This window comes from Cherax quadricarinatus, chromosome 54, assembly GCF_038502225.1.
Source record: "Cherax quadricarinatus isolate ZL_2023a chromosome 54, ASM3850222v1, whole genome shotgun sequence".
Classification (NCBI taxonomy): domain Eukaryota; kingdom Metazoa; phylum Arthropoda; class Malacostraca; order Decapoda; family Parastacidae; genus Cherax; species Cherax quadricarinatus.
The window spans coordinates 26,254,871-26,270,778 of record NC_091345.1 but is presented as its reverse complement, the minus strand read 5'-3'; the positions used below and the strand labels follow the sequence as shown (position 1 = coordinate 26,270,778).

General features: G+C 40.8%; 1 protein-coding gene and 1 long non-coding RNA gene across 3 annotated transcripts in view; both read right to left on the bottom strand.

Moving 5' to 3' along the window:
• Positions 1-15,908, bottom strand: part of LOC128699093 (caskin-2) — a 414,005-nt gene that overhangs the window by 214,305 nt on the left and 183,792 nt on the right. The window lies entirely within an intron of this gene.
• On the bottom strand, positions 559-6,938 carry LOC128705060 (uncharacterized). Its single transcript, XR_011393487.1, has 3 exons — positions 6,789-6,938; positions 5,420-5,672; positions 559-763 (listed from the first exon to the last, which is right to left on the bottom strand). It is a non-coding gene; the product is annotated as an uncharacterized lncRNA (long non-coding RNA).

Genomic DNA, 15,908 nt, shown 5'->3' with positions numbered 1-15,908 from the left:
TCAAATCCTGCCACATGCCTCACTGTCACATGCCACGGAGTATGGGAAAACATCTAGCTCCGGCTAGGCGCCCATATTTATCTCGGGTCTAGCTCGGTGGTAAAGTACAGCGTACTCTGATACAGAGTTTGAAGGTTCGAATCCTGCAGAGAGAGAGAGAGACAGTTAAAAATGAGCAGTCACTCAAATACAAAGCCAAGCAGCCGGAGGGAGGATGAAATGCACTAGCTCTTGGCCTGATGCACTGTAGCCAGTACATCATCAAGAGCTATGCACTGTTGAAACAGGTAGAGAGAATGGTATTGACTCATAAGAAGTGAGATTGTGTGGACACTGGCATCACTGCACTCAACTGAGAGAAGTTTTGATATCCAAACAGAAAATGATGACTAACCTGGCTCACACGCAAAAAAAAACAAAAAATACATTCAGGTAATCACTGTTTAAGGCTCATAAACAGTTCAGCAATTGACGTTCTTAGAGCACCAATGCTGTGTTGACTATATCAAAAGGATGTGCTATTAGTCTTCATTTCTATTAGTAGATAGTGATGGTGTTTCTCACTTACATTTAAAAATAAAAGACTACAACACAGTAGCAGCCTAGAGTATTTAAAAAAAATTAAGACTGTGCACAACCTACCATTAAGAGACCTGCCAGACAAATTACGATAGCATATATGCAGATACCAGCCTCCACACCCACCATGACCGCCATCTTGGATAACTTTTGAAACAAATGAGGGCGCCATACCGCCAGACACCTGAGGAACATATCACATAAGAACATAAGAAAGAAGGAACACTGCAACAGGCCTACTGGCCCATGCGAGGCTTAGGCTCACTTACCTAGTAACATTAAGCTCACTGACCGTCTGACCTCACTAGGTCAGTGAGGTCAGACACGTCACTTAAAGGAGGAGCCCAGCATCCGACCTAGTAGCACAAGCTAGTTAGGTCCAATTCACACCCCACACCCACTCATGTATTTATAAAACTTATTTTTAAAACTACACAACGTCTTAGCTTCTATGACGATACTCGGGAGTTTGTTCCACTCATCCACAACTCTATTACCAAACCAGTGCTTTCCTATATACTTTCTGAAACTGAATTTTTCCAATTTAAAACCACTGCTGCAAGTGCTGTCTATGTTAGATATTTTTAACACGCTATTAACATCGCCTTTACTAATTCCTGTTTTTCATTTATACACCTCAATCGTATCCCCCCTAATTCTATGCCTTTCTAGGGAGTGCAGATTCAGGACACTCAGTCTATCCCCAGGTAAACTCCAGGTAATAGGGAAGATTTCTGATACATGAGATCAACTTTGTCATCCTCCTTTGTACGTTTTCCAGAGCATTTATATCCATTCTGTAATATGGTGACCAGAGTTGTGCAGCATAATCTAAATGAGGCCTAACCAAAGATACATAGAGTTGAAGAACAACCTGAGGACTTCTATTATTTATACTTCTTGCTTTGAACTTGCTGTCTTTATTGCGAACACTTATGCACTGTTGTCTTGATTTCTGATTACTGCTAACTAGAATTCCTAAATCCTTTTTGCAATCCATAATATTAAGATCTACATCATTTAGTTTATATGTGGCATGGTTATTTTCCTTTCCAACATTTAGAACTTTGCATTTGTCTATATTAAACTGCATCTGCCACTTCTCCGACCACTGCATCAGTCTAAAGCATCCTGGAGTGCTCTGTCCTCATTTGAATGAATTGGACGGCCTGTTGTAGTGACATCAGCAAAATTTGCTAATGTCGCTAATAAATATTCCCTTTGTAAAACCGTGCTGAGATTCATTAATCAATTTATGCCTTCCAAGATGGCTACGAATTGCTTCGGCAATTATTGATTCCATATATTTACCAACTATGGAAGTAAGGCTTATTGGTCTATAGTTCGAAGCTAAGGACCTGTCACCTGCCTTGTAAATAGGTATTACATTTGCCATTTTCCACTTATCTGGCACTATGCCAGTTTGTAGTGATATATTGAAAAGGTATGCTAAGTTCCTCTTTACATTCCTTTTAAACCCTTACAAACAGTTCATCAGGTCTGAGGACCATGTCACTAGTTACCCTAATCGTGCATAGTTTGTTATCGTCCAGTTCTACATAATTTATTATTTCTGGAATTTCGTTAGTATCTTCCTGAATAAAAACTGAGAGGAAACAGGTATTGAAAAGTTCACACATTTCACTGTCACTGTCAATGATCTGACCTGAATTACTCTTAATTAAGTGGGCTATCTTGTCCCTAATCTTACTTCTGTGTACCTGAAAGAACCCTTTTGGGTTAGTCTTCGAATCCCTTTAGCCTCATAATCCCTTTTTGCTTTTCTTATTCCTTTTTTTATTTCTCTCTTTAATTGAACATACTGATTTCTTAACTGCACTTCTTTTTTGATACTCCTATATATACCTCTCCTTTGACCAATGAGATGTTTTAATCTATAGTTTATCCATTTTGGATCATTTTTTGTTAGATTTAATTTCCTTACTCGGGACAAAAGTCGTCTGGGCAGCCAGCACTCTGCTTTGAAATGCATCATATTGGCAACCAACTCTATCTAAATTACATACAGTAAGGTCGTCTCAATTTAGCCCACCCAGGTAATTTTTCATATCCATGAAGTCGGCCAAGCGAAAATCTGGGACAGCGACTTTATTACAGTTAACTGGGCAATTCCTTGATATATTGGAACTAATTGATTTGTGATCACTTTCCCCCAGCTAATCACTAACCTCAAGATTATTAACTAGTGATTCTATGTTGGCAAGAACCAAGTCAAGCAGACTGTTTCCTCTAGTAGGCTTCTTCAGTCGAGTACAGAAAACTTGATAGAAGCAGAAGAGACTTGAAGACGATGTAATCAGTCCATCACCCTTGAAGTTTTGAGGCGGTCAGAAGCTCAGTCTGGAGAAGAGTGTTATTCCATAGTCTGAAACAGGACAACACTCTTCTCCAGACTGAGGGACTGACCACCTCAAAACTTCAAGGGTGATGGACTGATTACATCTTCACGTCTCTTCTGCTTCTAACAGGTTTTCTGTACTCGACTGAAGAAGCCTACTGTGTAGGCGAAACGTTTCGAAATAAAGATACCTAAGTGTTGCATATGTGTCTTTCCTACAACCTGTCGGAATTTTATACCATTTTAGTATTCACAAACTGTTTTAAAAAGCAGTCTTGTACCGTATCAAGAAAGTCACTAGACTCAAGATTTCATATCACAGTGTTGCAAACAATTTGTCTAAAGTTAAAATCTCCTATTCACATAACATTTTCATATCTAGATGCCTTATGAATTTCATCCCATAGCAGCCTACCGCACTCCCTATCAAGGTTTGGGAACCTATAAATCACACCCAAAATTAATTTTTCATGACCTTCGAGAAACTGTAGCCAAACAGATTTTGTGTCCGATGTTTCTAATCTTATATCTTGTCTAACACAACAGTTTAAATTATCTCTGACATACATCGTCACTCCATCACCCATCCTGTTGACCCTATCAGTATGGAATAGTTATAACCCTGTATGTTGTATTCAGAAGGCACTTCTCTATCAAGTTGAATCAGGTCTCTGTTATACCAATAATATCTATTTTACCTACACTTGCAAGTAATCTTAGCTCATCTATCTTATTTCTTAGACTCCTACTATTTGTTTAGTAAACCTTAAAAGGGAGATAGTCACTCGTTGCCCTCTACTCTCTCTGTTGAGCAATTTCTTTGCCTTGATTAGGAACTTTACTTTGAATATTATCTTTTAAACATATCCCTGGGGTATCCTGGTAATATCTGATGTTTTCAACCTTAATACTGCAGCCTGATTGTTTCCCACAAACACCCTTACCTCTATAATCTATCAGTTTAAAGTCTTAGACAAGTCATCAATAACCCCCTCAATCGAATTGGCTAATCCAACCACTCCAACCCCAGAGAGATGAACCCCATCCCTTGCATACATATCATGTTTGCCATAGAATATGTCCCAGTTATCCTTGCAGTACCTGTCTAGCAGCCAGCAATTTATACCAATTGGCTTAGACATCCATTCATTGCCCACTCCCCTTCTAGGCAAGATGCTACATATGATTGGGATCCCTCCCTTAGACCTGACTACATCTATGGCTGACCTATACTTATCCAGCAGTTACTGTCTCCTGCTATTCCCGATGTAATTTCCACCAGCACTAAGACAGATAATGGACAATTTACTTTAACATAAAGAGCCGAGATGTCAGCCATTGTACGGGCAATCATTGACTACGGTTTGTTACACATGTTTACAAACTAAAAGCACCATACCAAAATTAAATATTTTATCTGCAGTTTAAAATATTTTTAAACTTATTTAGTAAGTGGGATGCTGGAAAAGGCTACTCAGCCAGACCCTTTCCTCCTAACAACTACACAAGTGAGATATCCCGGTAGTGGAGAATTAGCCTTAAGAATGCTTGAGAATGTGTCAACGGAAAGACAAAGCAGGAGTCCTGGCAATGAGAGCGATTCACTCTATGGAATTTCTGTTAGCTGTTCCTAATTCTTTTGTAGACACCTGTCTTCATCCTCAGATAATTCGCATCAGTGAAACTGGTTTACCTTGCTACTGTTTTCCTCGTACAACAAAAATGTATTGGAGCAGTGAATCAGCAGACAGACAGGTTCGGCTACCATAGTTTTGTTTGCTGTAGATGCGTGGAAAACATTGTAAGATACTGTAGCAAAGCAGAGCTTCCCTCGACTCGTGCCTGTTTTAGGATGTGATAAATATTCGTTGTCAGTCCTTCAGACTAGCCATAATTTGTTGAATAATACATAAATACCCGTGTCTGTCATAATTTGTTGAATAATACATAAATACCTGTGTCCTCAAGGCTTCTCACAAAGTGAGAACCCTTGAAGAAAGTTCAAAATTTGGAGGAATATTGAGAGATGATCTTGTAAACACAGTTTACATCCTCATACTCTGCTCCATTTTATTATGGCTAACTACCCAACTTCGACTGCATAAAGTCAGATGCTTAGGCTTTAATTTCATGGCCTACCTCTATAATTTCGTATTCCATGGATGCCTGATGTCAAGTCTATTGTTGAGCCTATAAATATCAAGATGTAGTACAACTACTATGAAAAAATAGTGAACTTTCAAGCGCTTTCTTGATTTCTCACATTACCAAGGAACTGTTTCTTGATAATGTGAGAAATCACGAAAGCGCTTGGAAGTTCGGTATTCTTTTCACAGTGGTTGTTTTGCATCTTATGATATCACCTGTATACTGTGATCTTATTGTAGCAATATGAAGATATAAAGAGACAATCACAGCTGATGTTTGCAGTAAATCAAAGAGCAGTGTGACATTTCATTTATGCTATTGTTACCAACTAACCTGAAAACAGCGATGACAGTGAAGTTCATTCTCTCCAGCTGAAAAAAAAAGGAATAACAGATGCCAATATAATAAGCGAGATTCTTCGGTAAGAAGACCTCGCAGAAGATGCTGTTGTAGCTGATGAAAGTGAAGGAGGGAAGAATAACCAAGGAGATTGTCAGTAAGATGCTGAAGACGAAGATCAGTTGGAACTTGGTCCACCTGCTCATTTTCGCGTATCGAACCAAACACCAGAGACTGATACTGTTACCTACCGGAAGAGAAAGACGTACGTGACAGTGGGAGAAGATGACAGTGGGAAACAGTGATAGTTGGATGATAGTGGAAGAGGGTGATAGTTGGATGACAGTGGAAGAGGGTGATAGTTGCATGACAGAGTAGGTGAGAGGGGCGGCAAATGTTTGCCAACAGCTTGACGAGAAATGTGTAATGCGTTCACTTAGGTAACCTTTATTGATAACGTTGCTGTCCATGGAGCTTGATCACTTGAAATACATAGCTTTAATTATTTGAGGTGATCAAGTTCAAAAGACCGACAAGTTTTCAATACAGGTATCCTAAATGAATACATTAGTGTCCATTCCTTCAAAAGGTTTGATGAAGGCGAAGATCCCATGAGTCAGGTTTCCTATAAATATTAGAGCATTTGTCAGTGTGACTATGATTCATGATAGGAATGTTTTGAATAAGAACCGATTCAACAAGACAACGCTTATCACAGTATATATAAGCTCAGAGCTAATATTTCAGTATACTTAAATTGATAGGAGAGTATTTTAGGGCATATATACACTATGAGGTTGATAAATTAGGCAAATGTGCAACTCTTGGGTATCTTTATTGAGGAAACGTTTCGCCACACAGTGGCTTCATCAGTCCATACAAAGGAGAATCGTGAAGAACAGGAAGAGAATGAGGTAATCAGTCCCTCAACATTGAGTCGATGTATGGACTGACGAAGCCGCTGTGTGGCGAAACGTTTCCTCAATAAAGATACCCAAAAGTTGCACATGCGTCTAATTTATCAACGTGTCGGTTCTCTGAACCATTCATCTACAACACTGAGGTGCTTATCTCAGTGAAAAAACACTTAAAGCATATATCTCATTATTTATACATCGTGAGGCGAGTTTTTTGGTGTACATTCACTCAGAAGTGTGCATCTTACCAGGTATACACTGAAAGGTGTGCATTTCACCAGGTATACACTGAGAGGTGTGCATCTCACCAGGTATACACTGAGAGGTGTTCATCTCACCAGGTATACACAGAGGTGTGCATCTCACCAGGTATACACAGAGGTGTGCATCTCACCAGGTATACACTGAGAGGTCAACAATATCACTCCCACATCGCTAACACTCACCTACAGTCCCAAGAAAGCTTATGACACACATGTAACTCGTGGCAGCGATGATCCAACTAAAGTTATCAGGCTGGGAGAAAGTGCAGTTCATGTTGGCAGCAACTTAGAAAGAACAAGTTTGTCCAGTGACCGTCACATACACGTCCTCTAACTACCTAGATGATTAAAGAACTGACGCTACTTAAGGAAACAAGAATCGTAACCATCCGCTAATAGTTTATCTGTTTTTGACATCCTGTGTAAAAATCAGTCCCGTACATAGTTTGAAATATTATTTGTCTATCTCTTTATATCACCGGATGTCATGGTGAAGATAGATTATTTCTTTTTATATTATATGTCACTTTCATGTAGCGATGTTAGGTTACATACGGCGGAACACAGACAGTGAACTAGGCGATCCTAAAAGTCTTAAAATTAATAATTTTAGATGTCTGGAATTACGAATTGTTGTAGGATATGTGGCTTGCGTCTAGGGGTTTATTCTTATGAGATTTACTCATGAACAAAACGTAATAAGAAGTTATGATGTAAATGAGGAGAACATAAAAACGTCGTAAAATATATCTTTAATGTAACGTATATTACGTTATGAACTTAAGGTATTCTAATGGTACCTTTTAGTTATTTGATACAAACAACAAATTTTTTAATTATATAAACTGTTTACAATGATATTTATTCTAGCTCAATGGGTCTTTACACAAAGAATTGATAAAGTTACGGAGTCTCCAAACTGAGACTTAACAACATTAACTACTTGCAATTTGAACAGTATAACAGAAGACCTTTATGCCTTATAGATATAACTTGGAGTCTTACAATTGCTCTGTAGTCTAGAGTCAAAGCGAATTTACATTAGATAACTTCTCGACTTGAATACGGGAGAAACCAAAGAGACCTTCTCGAGACAGCGAGAGGCTTTGTACTGCCAATATCACACCACTCACACCTGACGTCAGCTCGTGTCAGGTGAGCAGTGCAGGGGTGAATACCCACACAGTCATTAATTGGACGTCACCCATGGTGAACGACCCATTTCCTAACCAATATAATTAATCATATAAATATATACATATTATCTTCTTCTGATGATGATGATGACCAGAGCTTTGGTAAGATGGGTAAGGAAGAAGGATGGGTAAGGATGGAAATATTGGAAAAGGGTGGGAGGGGGGGAGAGGTAGGATATAAAAGGTAAGTGGCCCAACCACTTTGGTGCAATTTAAAAAGTGTATGTGAATTGATAAGATATTCTTAAAGGGGTATAATACTAACCCATCAGAGTCACATAGATATAATAGGTATATAAGTACATGACTCTGAATTGGTAGTAGTTATACAAGTTGCAATTGCTTTTTTTTTTTTTTTTTTTTTTTTCGCGATTGCAAAACGGATATTTATACAAGAAAGGCAATAATTTTCTGGCCAGTTTATAAGTTCGTGACAATAGCTTCTTAATGGTGGTGTCCAACAATAGTCAATAGCATAATTTTACATTAGAAAGTTATTTAAGATGTCTCCCTAGTTGGGGGCGATGATTTTCTCAGTATACATAGAAGGGTTCTGGTGGTACCCAATCTTCCTCATCAGGTAAGTTGCTCAAAATCATGGGTCGAGGGAAATCATTTTTATGAATAAAACGACGAACCCTCTGTGGGAGAGTCATTCTTTGAGTCCTGTGAGGCGGAGTATTGATGGTGTAATCGGTGGTATTTATCACTTGTATAGGATGTTCTCTATCTGGCATGTATAGTTCTTGCATTGTATAAAGTTGTTTCTTTTTTAGGGTGTCAAGGCGTACATATATGGCAGTAATATCTTGTTGTGTGTGTAAATCTGCCATTTTAACTCTGTCTCTCATAATAATACATATTATGATAATGAGAAAGATGAAAAGGAATATATAATATAAAGCTCATTATAACCATTTTAACTATTAACGAGGATAATCGCAATGTAATATTTATTACAAAGATGAACAAATATGAAAGTAATATTTTACAAAGCCGCATTTCGGCGTATCTTCTGGTGAGGAGGTGAAAGTGGATCTCCAGTTTGTTTAAAGGTCTATGTAAACCCAGGACTGATCTTCATATATTTCTGCCTCAAATGCACCGCATGTTAGTGGCTTTCTTTGGGTCTTACAGTATTTTATTACATGTGAACTATGCATTGTATACTGAAGAAAATTTGTTTCTTTGTTAAAAAATATAAGACACATTCGTATTCGCTGTCTGGATGAGGTAGAGTGCGGTCGTACTTTGCACCCCTCTATTGTTTACCCAGACGAGCTACTCAGAAAACAATATGGCGCTAGGTGTGCGCCAGAGAGTGAATTCTGTGGGCATTGAACTCATTAGTGAGGCTTTAACGCCTACGTCAGTCGATGTGTTATTGCCCAAAATTATAAGAGAGACATACGACATCAGAGACGAGGATTTATATGGAGTGGCACTAAATGGTGCTCATAAAATATTCGTGAAAGTGCTAGCAGCTCAAGTGTACGAGGCGTTGGTGGATCGTTACCAAGATGTCAGCATTAACGTAACACCGGCAGTGAGGGTTAGGTTGACGGATGTATCAAGACATTATTCGTGGGTCAAGCTCCGTAACGTGCCTTTTGAGGCTGATGAAGAAGATATCAAGTGTTTTCGAAAGATATGGGACTGTACATCTAGCCCAACCTGGAGAATACATAAAAGGAGCTTACGCAGGATTTCCTGAGGGTACTTTCATTCTCAAGATGACAGTGAGACATCCTATACCCTCGTATATATATATCTCGAAGAGTTTAAAACCCAGGTAATGGTGGCGTATGCCGGGCAGAGGCGCACGTGCAGACTGTGTGGCGGATATGACCATATGGCGGCAGATTGTGGCAAGCGGAACTGGGCTCCTGGGCCGGCAAGAGGCGGAGCACCTGCACATGAGAAAACGATGCCTGAGGAAGAACGGAGGCAAGGAGGAGGGCGTGGTCGCATGAGGAGTGAAGAGGTGGTGGCTCCTCCTGTGGAATCGGAAGGGGACGTGGTGATTTATGACTCACCCAGCCCATTGACAGTACAGTTGTCGAGTGAGGAGGTGCAAGTGGGCACAGAAGTGAAAGCTATCGAGGAGGAGCCAGTACGCTGAGGTCAGTGGTCACCTGCGGTCATACCTGCCTAAGCTCTTGGGAGTTAGCGTGGGCTGTTACCAAGCACCATGGCTTGTTGTAGTGTTTTATAATCTCAGGTTCAAGTGTTGAAGAAGGAGATTCTACTTCTTCAGGAGGAAAATAGGAAGCTGAAGCTTCGCATAGATGAGTTTGGGAGCGAGTGTGAGAAGGATTTAGCTGATAAGGAGATGGTCACCAGCAGTGATAGTGGCAGCCGCTTTAAGTGGCAAGTGGTTCACAGTTCAGGAAGAAGGAAGATGAGAGTTAATAGAGAAGATGTGAAGGTAGGAAATCGATTCTCTGTTCTCCAAGTCGAGTGTACTTCAGTGGTTAGTGAGGTTGAAGGTACCACTGATTCCTAGGCTAATCAAGGTAAGAATATTTTAATAGTAGGCGATTCTCAGGTAAGATATATGGACCATGCATTTTGTAACAGAGACAGAAAGGTCAGACAGAGAGTGTGCCTTCCTGGAGCTGGTGTTGGTGACATAGTCAGCAGGTTAGATAATGTTATGGCAGGTAATGGGAACAAGCCCATTATCTGTCTTAGTGCTGGGGGTAATGACACTGGGAAGGGCAGGAGAGAGGAGCTGCTGGATAAGTACAGGTTAGCCATAGAAGTAGTTAGGTCTAAGGGAGGGATCCCAGTCATATGTAGCATCTTGCCTAGAAAGAGAGTGGGCAATGAATGGATGTCTAGGGCAATTGGTATAAATTGCTGGCTAGACAGGTACTGCAAGGAACTTGCAATCCCATTCATTGATAACTGGGACCTGTTCTTTGGCAAACGTGATATGTACGCAAGGGATGGGTTTCATCTCTCTGGAGATGGAGTGGTTGCATTAGCCAATTCAATTGAGAGGGTAATTGATAACTTGTCTAGGAGTTTAAACTGATAGATTATAGAGGTATGGGTGTTTGTGGGAAACAATCAGGCTGCAGCATTAGGGTTAAAAACAGCAGTTATTACCAGTTTACTATACAAATAGTAGGAGTCTAAGAAATAAGATAGATGAGCTAAGATTACTTGCAAGTGTAAGTAATATAGACATTATTGGTATAACAGAGACCTGTTCAACCTGAAAGATAGAGAAATGCCTTCTGAATGCAACATACAAGGTTATAAACTATTCCACACTGATAGGGTGAACAGGAAGGGTGGTAGAGTGGCAATGTATGTCAGAGAAAATTTAAATTGTTGTCTTAGACATGATATAAGATTAGAAGCATCGAACACAGAATCTGTTTGGCTACACTTTCTCGAGGGACGTGACATATTACTTTTGGGTGTGATTTATAGGCCCCCAAACCTTGATAGGGAGTGCAGTAAGCTGTTATGGGACGAAATTCATAAGGCATCTAGATATTAAAATGTTGTGATAATGGGAGATTTTATCTTTAGACAAATTGATTGGAACAATATGACAGGAAATCTTGAGTCTAGTGACTTTCTTGATACGGTTCAGGATTGCTTTTTAGAACAGGTTGTGACAGAACCAACTAGAGGAAACAGTCTGCTTGACTTGGTCCTTGCCAACAAAGATTCACTAATTAATAATCTTGAGGTTAGTGATGAGCTTGGGGAAAGTGATCACAAATCACTTAGTTTCAATACATCAAAGAATTACCCAGATAACTGCAATCACATCTCTGTCCCAGATTTTTGATTGGCCGACTTCATGGGACTGAAAAATTATTTGGGCGGGCTAAATTGGGACGTTCTGACTATGGGTCAGGGAGGTGATCTTGGATGCCAATATGACGTTTTTCAAAGCATAGTTCTAACTGCCCAGACAACTTTTGTTCCGAGTAGGGAAATTAGATCTAACAAAAATGATCCCAAATGCATGAACAATAGATTAAAACATCTCATTGGTCAAAAGAGAGACATATATAGGCGTATCAAAAGAGGGGATGTGCAGTTAAGAAATCAATATATTCAATTAAAGAGAGAAATAAAGAACGGAATAAGAAAAGCAAAAAGGGATTATTAGGTTAATAGATTAAAACATCTCATTTGTCAAAAGAGAGGCAAATATATTCTCGTATCAAAAGAGGGGACGGGCAGTTAAGAAATCAATATATTCAATTAAAGAGAGAAATAAAGGAATAAGAAAAGCAAAAAGGGTTTATGAGGGTAAGGTCGCAAGGGATTCAAAGACTAACCCAAAAGGGTTCTTTCAGGTATACAGAAGTAAGATTGGGGGCAAGATTGGCCCACTTGAGAGTAACTTTGGTCAGATCACTGACAGTGATAAGGATATGTGTGAAATTCTCAATACCTACTTCCTCTCAGTTTTCACCCAGGAAAATACTAACGATATTCCTGAAATAATAGATTATGTAGAACAGGATAATAAACTATGTACAATTGCAGTAACTAGTGACATGGTCCTCAGACAAATAGAGAAATTAAAACCTAACAAATCCCCAGGCCCTGATGAAAAGTTTGCAAGAGTGTTAACATATCACTACAAACTGGCATAGTGCCTGATAAGTGGAAAATGGCAAATGTAATACCTAGTAACAAGGCAGGTGACAGGTCTTTGGCTTCGAACTATAGACCAATAAGCCTTACCTCCATAGTGGGAAAATTTATGGAATCAATAATTGCCCAAGCAATTCGTAGCCATCTTGACAGGCACAGATTGTTTAATGAATCTCAACAAATTAACTAACTTTTTTCACTAAGGTGTTTGAGGAGGTAGATCATGGTAATGAATGTGATATTGTGTATATGGACTTCAGTAAGGCTTTCGATAGAGTTCCGCACCAGAGGATATTGAGGAAACTTAAGGCACATGGAACAGGAGGAGTAATTTTTTCCTGGGTAGAGGCATGGCTGACAAATAGAGAGCAGAGAGTTTGCATAAATGGGGAGAAATCAGAATGGGGACACGTTCACAAGCGGTGTTCCTCAGGGGTCAGTGCTGGGCCCGTTGTTGTTCACAATTTACATAAACGACATAGATGAGGGAATAAATAGCGACATAAGCAAATTTGCTGATGCCACTAAAACAGGCCGTCCAATTCATTCATTACAGCACTCCAAGATGATTTGAATAGACTGATACAATGGTCGGAGAAGTGGCAGATGCAGTATAATATTGACAAATGCAAAGTTCTAAATGTTGGACAGTTAAATAACCATGCCACATATAAACTAAATAATGTGGATCTTAATACTACTGATTGTGAAAAGGATTTAGGAGTTCTGGTTAGCAGTAATCTAAAACCAAGACAACAGTGCGTTAGTGTTCGCAATAAAGCTAACAGAATTCTTGGCTTCATTTCTAGAAGTATAAATAATAGAAGTCCTCAGGTTGTTCTTCAACTCTATATATCCTTGATTAGGCCTCATTTAGACTATGCTGCTCAGTTCTGGTCACCGTATTACAGAATGGATATAAATGCTCTGGAAAACGTACAGAGGAGGACAACAAAGATGATCCCATGTATCAGGAATCTTCTCTATGAGGATAGACTGAGGGCCCTGAATCTGCACTCTCTCGAAAGGCGTAGAATTATGGGGGATATGGTCGAGGTTTATAAATGGCAAACAGGAATAAATAAAGAGGATGTAAATAGCGTGCTGAAAATTTTCAGCCTAGACAGGACTCGCAGCAATCGTTTCAAGTTGGAAAATTTCAGATTCAGGAAGGATATAGGAAAACACTGGTTTGGTAATAGAGTCGTGGATGAGTGGAACAAACTCCCGAGTACAGTTATTCAGGCTACAACGTTGTATAGTTTTAAAAATAGGTTAGATAAATACATGAGTGGGTGTGGGTGGGTGTGAGTTGGACCTGACTAGCTTTTGCTGCTGGGTCTGTTGTCGTTCCCCATCCTTGAGTGGAGGTGACCAGACTGGGTGGGTCATTGGGCTGATCTGGGGGGGTCACTGGGCTAATTTGGGGGTCAGTCATGGACCTGCTCTGCATGGGTCAGTAGGCCTATTGCAGTGTTCCTTCTTTCTTATGTTCTTATGTTCTTATGAGATGGCGATGGTGTTACAAGCTATGTTACAGTCTACGGAGGTGGAGAGTTGCAGCGAGAAGGAACCTGGGATCGGGGCGGAAGGTATATGCAGGAGGAGGGAGGACCAGGTGGCACCTGTGATGGACAGTGCAAGTGCTATGGAAGGACATGGAGGCGAATTCAGGGTGATAGAGGTGGATGTCCATTGTGAGGACTCCTAGGACACAGATATGGAGACGGAGGGAGCAACGAGGAAAAGGGCGGCGGCGTCAGATTCAGACGATGTTCTGACGCCGACGCAAAGGCCAAGGAAAAAGGCATGGGGTTATGGTACCCAGAGTGACTCTAAGAGAGGGCCACAACAGAAGGAAGGGGATGGTTGGGAAGGAGGGTGGAGTATGTGGCAGAGGCAATGCCCAGGGGAATGGTCAGAAAGGGAAGAGTCTTGAAATGAGGCGGGGAGCGAAACCTTAAACCGGCCTCAGGTGTGTAACAATAAATATTAATGGTCTCTGTGATGGTGTAAAACGTGAGTACTTCCAGATGTTTTTGAATAGGTACAAGGTTGATGTGGCTTTTGTGCAGGAACACAATTTTAAACTTGGTCATGAATTAGTGGTGCCTGAGTACCATGCTTATGTGTTGCCGTCTGAGCGTTTACAAGGAGTGGGTGTGTTGATCAGGGAGGCGAGCCCGTTTGTATTGTACAGGAAAGGGGGGGAGGGGGGAGAGTATTACATGTGGAAGGATGGTGGATGGGAGAGAGAGTGGCGTTTGTGTGTGTGTATGCCCCAGCAGAAAGTGGAGAGAAAGTAAAGACAGATTTTGTGTGGGAGGAACTGGTGTACTTCCTACGCACGTTACTGTCTGTGGTGATTGTGGGGGGGATGATTGGAACTGTGTAGTTAAGAGGGCAGACGTAGAACCCAGAGGAGTGGGATAATTTTCCTCAGTCTTAGGGGGCCTGTTTAGAGATCTTCAGTTACGTGATACTTTTGGGGGAGGTCTGTAGGAGGTGGAAAGTACTTTCATAAGGCGGGGATACGCAGCTCGTTTGGACAGGATATATTTATCTCAGAGGGTTTTGGTTGAGTCTTTTAAAACTATTGAGATGGAGTCTTCCGATCATAGGGTGGTAATAGTAGAGGTGCGGTGGGAAACTTTGGCTCATAGGCAGGGAAGCTATTGGAAGCTGAATACGATGGTTTTGGGGGATGGGGAGGAAGTGGAAGGTTTTGCAGTATGTTGGGAACAGCTCTGTGCGAATGGAAGGACTGAGGAAGATGTGGTAGGATGGTGGGATAGTGTGGCTAAGGTAAGAATACGTCAATTTTATGTGAGGGAGGGCAAACGCATTAATCAATTGCGGTATTGACTCTCAAATTGTTTAAAATCTAGATTACGAGATTGTTACATGGGATGGGGTGATGGCAGGGGTTTACCCCGTGGAGGAAATACAAATGTTGAAGGACAGGATAAGGGATTTGCAAGAAGAGGGCTTTGCAGCGGTACGGGTACAAGCAGGGTTGGACGAAGTATTCTGGGGCGACAACCCATCGGCTTGTGTGCTGCGAGGACAGAAGGTACGACAGCAAACAACTACAATACCGGGATTGCAAGTCATTTCTTTGGTGGGGGATTTTAGAGAGGGTCAGGTATTATGGGAAACAACGGGGATGAGTGCATATACACATAGACGGTTTGAGGAGTATGGGAAAAGTAGTGGGGTGGATGGCGAGGTTCTTCGGCAGGTATGTGAGTATGTGCCGTGCAAACTGGGGAGAAGTGATTGGGAGGCACTGGGTGGGGTCATTGAGGAGGAGGAGGAAATATGGAGAGAGCCCTTATGGACATGAGGAAGGGAAAGGCGCTCAGGATAGATGGTTTACCAAGCGAATTTTATGTACAACACTGGGGACTGCTAAGGGGTTTCCTAGTAAGGTTAATGAATGCCATGAAAGACAGAGGTGAGATGGGAGAATTGC